Consider the following 11168-nt stretch of genomic DNA (forward strand, 5'->3'; position numbering starts at 1 on the left):
ATTATTGTTTGTTCATCAAAAAATAAAGAAAATGCACCAATTAGCGTGTGCGCTGTATGTAGTTCTGAAAAGCACATGTTCTTACTCCTCGGTTGTCATTGGTCAGCCATATTGTTATGAGGGAATGAGACTTATTATGGGATAAAATCTGTTATTTTCTGTAAAAAGAGTTAAACAGCATCATATAATATATAAAAGGAAGCTTTCCGTCTATGGTAGGGGACTCTGCTTTCACTCACGTCATAAAGGGGGCAATGTTCTTCAATTTGAGCTTTATTTCGTTAAAATATGTTCAGAAGTTTCGGGGATTAAGCACTTAGTATATAGTAGTTAGGAGCAATGCACAATATAATATATATGAAAAAATGATATATGTTATATTGTTGAGATGTTGCCTAACAACATATTTATACCAAGTAGTACAGTTTTGAAGAAAATTGAGGAAAATAGTGTTTGAAGACATACATTTTCTACTTAGGATGAGTGTCACGTGGTCTCATCAATCCTGCAAGGGTTAAATGGCTTCATGTATAACAACAGGTACTAACTTCATTTTTTAAAATTTCTTGTTGTAATGTATAGATTTTATTTCCCCTTTATCATGTGTGCAACACTTAGATAGTATATTTGGTAGTTGTGTGTAAAAAAATATACAGGGTGATGCAGAATTCCAACCCTTAATAATATGAAATTATTGTTTGTTCATCAAAAAATAAAGAAAATGCACCAATTAGCGTGTGCGCTTTATGTAGTTCTGAATTGCACATGTTCTTACTCCTCGGTTGTCATTGGTCAGCTTTATTGTTATGAGGGAATGAGACTTATTATGGGATAAAATCTGTTATATTCTGTAAAAAGAGTTAAACAGTACCAAATGTTATATATACAAGGTAATTTTTCTTCTACGGTAAGGGACTCTGCTTGCACTCGCATCATAATGGGGGCAATGCTCTTCAATTTGAGCTTTATGTCGTTAAAATATGTTCAGAAGTTTCGGAGATATAGCCCTTAGTATATAGTAGTTAGGAGCAATGCACAACAATATAATATATATGAAAAAATGATATATGTTATATTGTTGAGATGTTGCCTAACAACATATTTATACCAAGTAGTACAGTTTTGAAGAAAATTGAAGAAAATAGTGTTTGAAGACATACGTTTTCTACTTAGAATGAGTGTCACGTGGTCTCATCAATCCTGCAAGGGTTAAATTGCTTCATGTATAACAACAGGTACTAAGTTCATTTTTTAAAATTTCTTGTTGTAATGTATAGATTTTCTTTCCCCTTTATCATGTGTGCCACACTTAGATAGTATATTTGGTAGTTGTGTGTAAAAAAATATACAGGGTGATGCAGAATTCCAACCCTTAATAATATGAAATTATTGTTTGTTCATCAAAAAATAAAGAAAATGCACCAATTAGCGTGTGCGCTGTATGTAGTTCTGAATAGCACATGTTCTTACTCCTCGGTTGTCATTGGCCAGCCATATTGTTATGAGGGAATGAGACTTATTATGGGATAAAATCTGTTATATTCTGTAAAAAGAGTTAAACAGTACCAAATGTTATATATACAAGGTAACTTTTCTTCTACGGTAGGGGACTCTGCTTGCACTCGCATCATAAAGGGGGCAATATTCTTCAATGTGAGCTCTATTTCGTTAAAATATGTTCAGAAGTTTCGGATATATATCCCTTAGTATATAGTAGTTAGAAGCAATACACAACAATATAATATGTATGAAAAATGACATATGTTATATTGTTGAGATGTTGCCTAACAACATATTTATACCAAAGAATACAGTTTTGAAGAAAATTGAGGAAAATAGTGTTTGAAGACATACATTTTCTACTTAGGATGAGTGTCACGTGGTCTCATCAATCCTGCAAGGGTTAAATGGCTTCATGTATAACAACAGGTACTAACTTCATTTTTTAAAATTTCTTGTTGTAATGTATAGATTTTATTTCCCCTTTATCATGTGTGCAACACTTAGATAGTATATTTGGTAGTTGTGTGTAAAAAAATATACAGGGTGATGCAGAATTCCAACCCTTAATAATATGAAATTATTGTTTGTTCATCAAAAAATAAAGAAAATGCACCAATTAGCGTGTGCGCTTTATGTAGTTCTGAATTGCACATGTTCTTACTCCTCGGTTGTCATTGGTCAGCTTTATTGTTATGAGGGAATGAGACTTATTATGGGATAAAATCTGTTATATTCTGTAAAAAGAGTTAAACAGTACCAAATGTTATATATACAAGGTAATTTTTCTTCTACGGTAAGGGACTCTGCTTGCACTCGCATCATAATGGGGGCAATGCTCTTCAATTTGAGCTTTATGTCGTTAAAATATGTTCAGAAGTTTCGGAGATATAGCCCTTAGTATATAGTAGTTAGGAGCAATGCACAACAATATAATATATATGAAAAAATGATATATGTTATATTGTTGAGATGTTGCCTAACAACATATTTATACCAAGTAGTACAGTTTTGAAGAAAATTGAAGAAAATAGTGTTTGAAGACATACGTTTTCTACTTAGAATGAGTGTCACGTGGTCTCATCAATCCTGCAAGGGTTAAATTGCTTCATGTATAACAACAGGTACTAAGTTCATTTTTTAAAATTTCTTGTTGTAATGTATAGATTTTCTTTCCCCTTTATCATGTGTGCAACACTTAGATAGTATATTTGGTAGTTGTGTGTAAAAAAATATACAGGGTGATGCAGAATTCCAACCCTTAATAATATGAAATTATTGTTTGTTCATCAAAAAATAAAGAAAATGCACCAATTAGCGTGTGCGCTGTATGTAGTTCTGAATAGCACATGTTCTTACTCCCCGGTTGTCATTGGTCAGCCATATTGTTATGAGGGAATGAGACTTATTATGGGATAAAATCTGTTATTTTCTGTAAAAAGAGTTAAACCGTATCATATATTATATATAAAATGAAACTTTCCGTCTATGGTAGGGGACTCTGCTTGCACTCGCATCATAAAGGGGGCAATGTTCTTCAATTTGAGCTTTATTTCGTTAAAATGTGTTCAGAAGTTTCGGAGATATAGCAATTAGTATATAGTAGTTAGGAGCAATGCACAACAATATAATATATATGAAAAAATGATATATGTTATATTGTTGAGATGTTGCCTAACAACATATTTATACCAAGTAGTACAGTTTTGAAGAAAATTGAAGAAAATAGTGTTTGAAGACATACATTTTCTACTTAGGATGAGTGTCACATGGTCTCATCAATCGTGCAAGGGTTAAATGGCTTCATGTATAACAACAGGTACTAAGTTCATTTTTTAAAATTTCTTGTTGTAATGTATAGATTTTCTTTCCCCTTTATCATGTGTGCAACACTTAGATAGTATATTTGGTAGTTGTGTGTATAAAAAATATACAGGGTGATGCAGAATTCCAACCCTTAATAATATGAAATTATTGTTTGTTCATCAAAAAATAAAGAAAATGCACCAATTAGCGTGTGCGCTTTATGTAGTTCTGAATTGCACATGTTCTTACTCCTCGGTTGTCATTGGTCAGCCTTATTGTTATGAGGGAATGAGACTTATTATGGGATAAAATCTGTTATATTCTGTAAAAAGAGTTAAACAGTACCAAATGTTATATATACAAGGTAATTTTTCTTCTACGGTAAGGGACTCTGCTTGCACTCGCATCATAATGGGGGCAATGCTCTTCAATTTGAGCTTTATGTCGTTAAAATATGTTCAGAAGTTTCGGAGATATAGCCCTTAGTATATAGTAGTTAGGAGCAATGCACAACAATATAATATATATGAAAAAATGATATATGTTATATTGTTGAGATGTTGCCTAACAACATATTTATACCAAGTAGTACAGTTTTGAAGAAAATTGAAGAAAATAGTGTTTGAAGACATACGTTTTCTACTTAGGATGAGTGTCACGTGGTCTCATCAATCCTGCAAGGGTTAAATTGCTTCATGTATAACAACAGGTACTAACTTCATTTTTTAAAATTTCTTGTTGTAATGTATAGATTTTCTTTCCCCTTTATCATGTGTGCAACACTTAGATAGTATATTTGGTAGTTGTGTGTAAAAAAATATACAGGGTGATGCAGAATTCCAACCCTTAATAATATGAAATTATTGTTTGTTCATCAAAAAATAAAGAAAATGCACCAATTAGCGTGTGCGCTGTATGTAGTTCTGAATAGCACATGTTCTTACTCCCCGGTTGTCATTGGTCAGCCATATTGTTATGAGGGAATGAGACTTATTATGGGATAAAATCTGTTATTTTCTGTAAAAAGAGTTAAACCGTATCATATATTATATATAAAATGAAACTTTCCGTCTATGGTAGGGGACTCTGCTTTCACTCACGTCATAAAGGAGGCAATGTTCTTCAATTTGAGCTTTATTTCGTTAAAATGTGTTCAGAAGTTTCGGAGATATAGCAATTAGTATATAGTAGTTAGGAGCAATGCACAACAATATAATATATATGAAAAAATGATATATGTTATATTGTTGAGATGTTGCCTAACAACATATTTATACCAAGTAGTACAGTTTTGAAGAAAATTGAAGAAAATAGTGTTTGAAGACATACATTTTCTACTTAGGATGAGTGTCACGTGGTCTCATCAATCGTGCAAGGGTTAAATGGCTTCATGTATAACAACAGGTACTAAGTTCATTTTTTAAAATTTCTTGTTGTAATGTATAGATTTTCTTTCCCCTTTATCATGTGTGCAACACTTAGATAGTATATTTGGTAGTTGTGTGTAAAAAAAATATACAGGGTGATGCAGAATTCCAACCCTTAATAATATGAAATTATTGTTTGTTCATCAAAAAATAAAGAAAATGCACCAATTAGCGTGTGCGCTTTATGTAGTTCTGAATTGCACATGTTCTTACTCCTCGGTTGTCATTGGTCAGCCTTATTGTTATGAGGGAATGAGACTTATTATGGGATAAAATCTGTTATATTCTGTAAAAAGAGTTAAACAGTACCAAATGTTATATATACAAGGTAATTTTTCTTCTACGGTAAGGGACTCTGCTTGCACTCGCATCATAAAGCGGGCAAAGCTCTTATATTTGAGCACTATGTCGTAAAAATATGTTGAGAAGTTTCGGAGATATAGCCCTTAGTATATAGTAGTTAGGAGCAATGCACAACAATATAATATATATGAAAAAATGATATATGTTATATTGTTGAGATGTTGCCTAACAACATATTTATACCAAGTAGTACAGTTTTGAAGAAAATTGAAGAAAATAGTGTTTGAAGACATACGTTTTCTACTTAGGATGAGTGTCACTTGGTCTCATCAATCCTGCAAGGGTTAAATTGCTTCATGTATAACAACAGTTACTAACTTCATTTTTTAAAATTTCTTGTTGTAATGTATAGATTTTCTTTCCCCTTTATCATGTGTGCCACACTTAGATAGTATATTTGGTAGTTGTGTGTAAAAAAATATACAGGGTGATGCAGAATTCCAACCCTTAATAATATGAAATTATTGTTTGTTCATCAAAAAATAAAGAAAATGCACCAATTAGCGTGTGCGCTGTATGTAGTTCTGAATAGCACATGTTCTTACTCCTCGGTTGTCATTGGTCAGCCATATTGTTATGAGGGAATGAGACTTATTATGGGATAAAATCTGTTATTTTCTGTAAAAAGAGTTAAACAGCATCATATAATATATAAAAGGAAGCTTTCCGTCTATGGTAGGGGACTCTGCTTTCACTCACGTCATAAAGGGGCAATGTTCTTCAATTTGAGCTTTATTTCGTTAAAATATGTTCAGAAGTTTCGGGGATTAAGCACTTAGTATATAGTAGTTAGGAGCAATGCACAATATAATATATATGAAAAAATGATATATGTTATATTGTTGAGATGTTGCCTAACAACATATTTATACCAAGTAGTACAGTTTTGAAGAAAATTGAAGAAAATAGTGTTTGAAGACATACATTTTCTACTTAGGATGAGTGTCACGTGGTCTCATCAATCCTGCAAGGGTTAAATGGCTTCAAGTATAACAACAGGTACTAAGTTCATTTTATAAAATATCTTGTTGTAATGTATAGATTTTCTTTCCCCTTTATCATGTGTGCAACACTTAGATAGTATATTTGGTAGTTGTGTGTAAAAAAATATACAGGGTGATGCAGAATTCCAACCCTTAATAATATGAAATTATTGTTTGTTCATCAAAAAATAAAGAAAATGCACCAATTAGCGTGTGCGCTGTATGTAGTTCTGAATAGCACATGTTCTTACTCCTCGGTTGTCATTGGCCAGCCATATTGTTATGAGGGAATGAGACTTATTATGGGATAAAATCTGTTATATTCTGTAAAAAGAGTTAAACAGTACCAAATGTTATATATACAAGGTAACTTTTCTTCTACGGTAGGGGACTCTGCTTGCACTCGCATCATAAAGGGGGCAATATTCTTCAATGTGAGCTCTATTTCGTTAAAATATGTTCAGAAGTTTCGGATATATATCCCTTAGTATATAGTAGTTAGAAGCAATACACAACAATATAATATGTATGAAAAATGACATATGTTATATTGTTGAGATGTTGCCTAACAACATATTTATACCAAAGAATACAGTTTTGAAGAAAATTGAGGAAAATAGTGTTTGAAGACATACATTTTCTACTTAGGATGAGTGTCACGTGGTCTCATCAATCCTGCAAGGGTTAAATGGCTTCATGTATAACAACAGGTACTAACTTCATTTTTTAAAATTTCTTGTTGTAATGTATAGATTTTATTTCCCCTTTATCATGTGTGCAACACTTAGATAGTATATTTGGTAGTTGTGTGTAAAAAAATATACAGGGTGATGCAGAATTCCAACCCTTAATAATATGAAATTATTGTTTGTTCATCAAAAAATAAAGAAAATGCACCAATTAGCGTGTGCGCTTTATGTAGTTCTGAATTGCACATGTTCTTACTCCTCGGTTGTCATTGGTCAGCTTTATTGTTATGAGGGAATGAGACTTATTATGGGATAAAATCTGTTATATTCTGTAAAAAGAGTTAAACAGTACCAAATGTTATATATACAAGGTAATTTTTCTTCTACGGTAAGGGACTCTGCTTGCACTCGCATCATAATGGGGGCAATGCTCTTCAATTTGAGCTTTATGTCGTTAAAATATGTTCAGAAGTTTCGGAGATATAGCCCTTAGTATATAGTAGTTAGGAGCAATGCACAACAATATAATATATATGAAAAAATGATATATGTTATATTGTTGAGATGTTGCCTAACAACATATTTATACCAAGTAGTACAGTTTTGAAGAAAATTGAAGAAAATAGTGTTTGAAGACATACGTTTTCTACTTAGAATGAGTGTCACGTGGTCTCATCAATCCTGCAAGGGTTAAATTGCTTCATGTATAACAACAGGTACTAACTTCATTTTTTAAAATTTCTTGTTGTAATGTATAGATTTTCTTTCCCCTTTATCATGTGTGCAACACTTAGATAGTATATTTGGTAGTTGTGTGTAAAAAAATATACAGGGTGATGCAGAATTCCAACCCTTAATAATATGAAATTATTGTTTGTTCATCAAAAAATAAAGAAAATGCACCAATTAGCGTGTGCGCTGTATGTAGTTCTGAATAGCACATGTTCTTACTCCCCGGTTGTCATTGGTCAGCCATATTGTTATGAGGGAATGAGACTTATTATGGGATAAAATCTGTTATTTTCTGTAAAAAGAGTTAAACCGTATCATATATTATATATAAAATGAAACTTTCCGTCTATGGTAGGGGACTCTGCTTTCACTCACGTCATAAAGGAGGCAATGTTCTTCAATTTGAGCATTATTTCGTTAAAATGTGTTCAGAAGTTTCGGAGATATAGCAATTAGTATATAGTAGTTAGGAGCAATGCACAACAATATAATATATATAAAAAATGATATATGTTATATTGTTGAGATGTTGCCTAACAACATATTTATACCAAGTAGTACAGTTTTGAAGAAAATTGAAGAAAATAGTGTTTGAAGACATACATTTTCTACTTAGGATGAGTGTCACATGGTCTCATCAATCGTGCAAGGGTTAAATGGCTTCATGTATAACAACAGGTACTAAGTTCATTTTTTAAAATTTCTTGTTGTAATGTATAGATTTTCTTTCCCCTTTATCATGTGTGCAACACTTAGATAGTATATTTGGTAGTTGTGTGTAAAAAAATATACAGGGTGATGCAGAATTCCAACCCTTAATAATATGAAATTATTGTTTGTTCATCAAAAAATAAAGAAAACGCACCAATTAGCGTGTGCGCTTTATGTAGTTCTGAATTGCACATGTTCTTACTCCTCGGCTGTCATTGGTCAGCCTTATTGTTATGAGGGAATGAGACTTATTATGGGATAAAATCTGTTATATTCTGTAAAAAGAGTTAAACAGTACCAAATGTTATATATACAAGGTAATTTTTCTTCTACGGTAAGGGACTCTGCTTGCACTCGCATCATAAAGCGGGCAAAGCTCTTATATTTGAGCACTATGTCGTAAAAATATGTTGAGAAGTTTCGGAGATATAGCCCTTAGTATATAGTAGTTAGGAGCAATGCACAACAATATAATATATATGAAAAAATGATATATGTTATATTGTTGAGATGTTGCCTAACAACATATTTATACCAAGTAGTACAGTTTTGAAGAAAATTGAAGAAAATAGTGTTTGAAGACATACGTTTTCTACTTAGGATGAGTGTCACTTGGTCTCATCAATCCTGCAAGGGTTAAATTGCTTCATGTATAACAACAGTTACTAACTTCATTTTTTAAAATTTCTTGTTGTAATGTATAGATTTTCTTTCCCCTTTATCATGTGTGCCACACTTAGATAGTATATTTGGTAGTTGTGTGTAAAAAAATATACAGGGTGATGCAGAATTCCAACCCTTAATAATATGAAATTATTGTTTGTTCATCAAAAAATAAAGAAAATGCACCAATTAGCGTGTGCGCTGTATGTAGTTCTGAATAGCACATGTTCTTACTCCTCGGTTGTCATTGGTCAGCCATATTGTTATGAGGGAATGAGACTTATTATGGGATAAAATCTGTTATTTTCTGTAAAAAGAGTTAAACAGCATCATATAATATATAAAAGGAAGCTTTCCGTCTATGGTAGGGGACTCTGCTTTCACTCACGTCATAAAGGGGGCAATGTTCTTCAATTTGAGCTTTATTTCGTTAAAATATGTTCAGAAGTTTCGGGGATTAAGCACTTAGTATATAGTAGTTAGGAGCAATGCACAATATAATATATATGAAAAAATGATATATGTTATATTGTTGAGATGTTGCCTAACAACATATTTATACCAAGTAGTACAGTTTTGAAGAAAATTGAAGAAAATAGTGTTTGAAGACATACATTTTCTACTTAGGATGAGTGTCACGTGGTCTCATCAATCCTGCAAGGGTTAAATGGCTTCAAGTATAACAACAGGTACTAAGTTCATTTTATAAAATATCTTGTTGTAATGTATAGATTTTCTTTCCCCTTTATCATGTGTGCAACACTTAGATAGTATATTTGGTAGTTGTGTGTAAAAAAATATACAGGGTGATGCAGAATTCCAACCCTTAATAATATGAAATTATTGTTTGTTCATCAAAAAATAAAGAAAATGCACCAATTAGCGTGTGCGCTGTATGTAGTTCTGAATAGCACATGTTCTTACTCCTCGGTTGTCATTGGCCAGCCATATTGTTATGAGGGAATGAGACTTATTATGGGATAAAATCTGTTATATTCTGTAAAAAGAGTTAAACAGTACCAAATGTTATATATACAAGGTAACTTTTCTTCTACGGTAGGGGACTCTGCTTGCACTCGCATCATAAAGGGGGCAATATTCTTCAATGTGAGCTCTATTTCGTTAAAATATGTTCAGAAGTTTCGGATATATATCCCTTAGTATATAGTAGTTAGAAGCAATACACAACAATATAATATGTATGAAAAATGACATATGTTATATTGTTGAGATGTTGCCTAACAACATATTTATACCAAAGAATACAGTTTTGAAGAAAATTGAGGAAAATAGTGTTTGAAGACATACATTTTCTACTTAGGATGAGTGTCACGTGGTCTCATCAATCCTGCAAGGGTTAAATGGCTTCATGTATAACAACAGGTACTAACTTCATTTTTTAAAATTTCTTGTTGTAATGTATAGATTTTATTTCCCCTTTATCATGTGTGCAACACTTAGATAGTATATTTGGTAGTTGTGTGTAAAAAAATATACAGGGTGATGCAGAATTCCAACCCTTAATAATATGAAATTATTGTTTGTTCATCAAAAAATAAAGAAAATGCACCAATTAGCGTGTGCGCTTTATGTAGTTCTGAATTGCACATGTTCTTACTCCTCGGTTGTCATTGGTCAGCTTTATTGTTATGAGGGAATGAGACTTATTATGGGATAAAATCTGTTATATTCTGTAAAAAGAGTTAAACAGTACCAAATGTTATATATACAAGGTAATTTTTCTTCTACGGTAAGGGACTCTGCTTGCACTCGCATCATAATGGGGGCAATGCTCTTCAATTTGAGCTTTATGTCGTTAAAATATGTTCAGAAGTTTCGGAGATATAGCCCTTAGTATATAGTAGTTAGGAGCAATGCACAACAATATAATATATATGAAAAAATGATATATGTTATATTGTTGAGATGTTGCCTAACAACATATTTATACCAAGTAGTACAGTTTTGAAGAAAATTGAAGAAAATAGTGTTTGAAGACATACGTTTTCTACTTAGAATGAGTGTCACGTGGTCTCATCAATCCTGCAAGGGTTAAATTGCTTCATGTATAACAACAGGTACTAACTTCATTTTTTAAAATTTCTTGTTGTAATGTATAGATTTTCTTTCCCCTTTATCATGTGTGCAACACTTAGATAGTATATTTGGTAGTTGTGTGTAAAAAAATATACAGGGTGATGCAGAATTCCAACCCTTAATAATATGAAATTATTGTTTGTTCATCAAAAAATAAAGAAAATGCACCAATTAGCGTGTGCGCTGTATGTAGTTCT

Source organism: Thermobia domestica, chromosome 2 (genome assembly GCF_964235325.1).
Source record: "Thermobia domestica chromosome 2, izTheDome1.hap1.1, whole genome shotgun sequence".
NCBI classification, from domain to species: Eukaryota; Metazoa; Arthropoda; class Insecta; order Zygentoma; family Lepismatidae; genus Thermobia; species Thermobia domestica.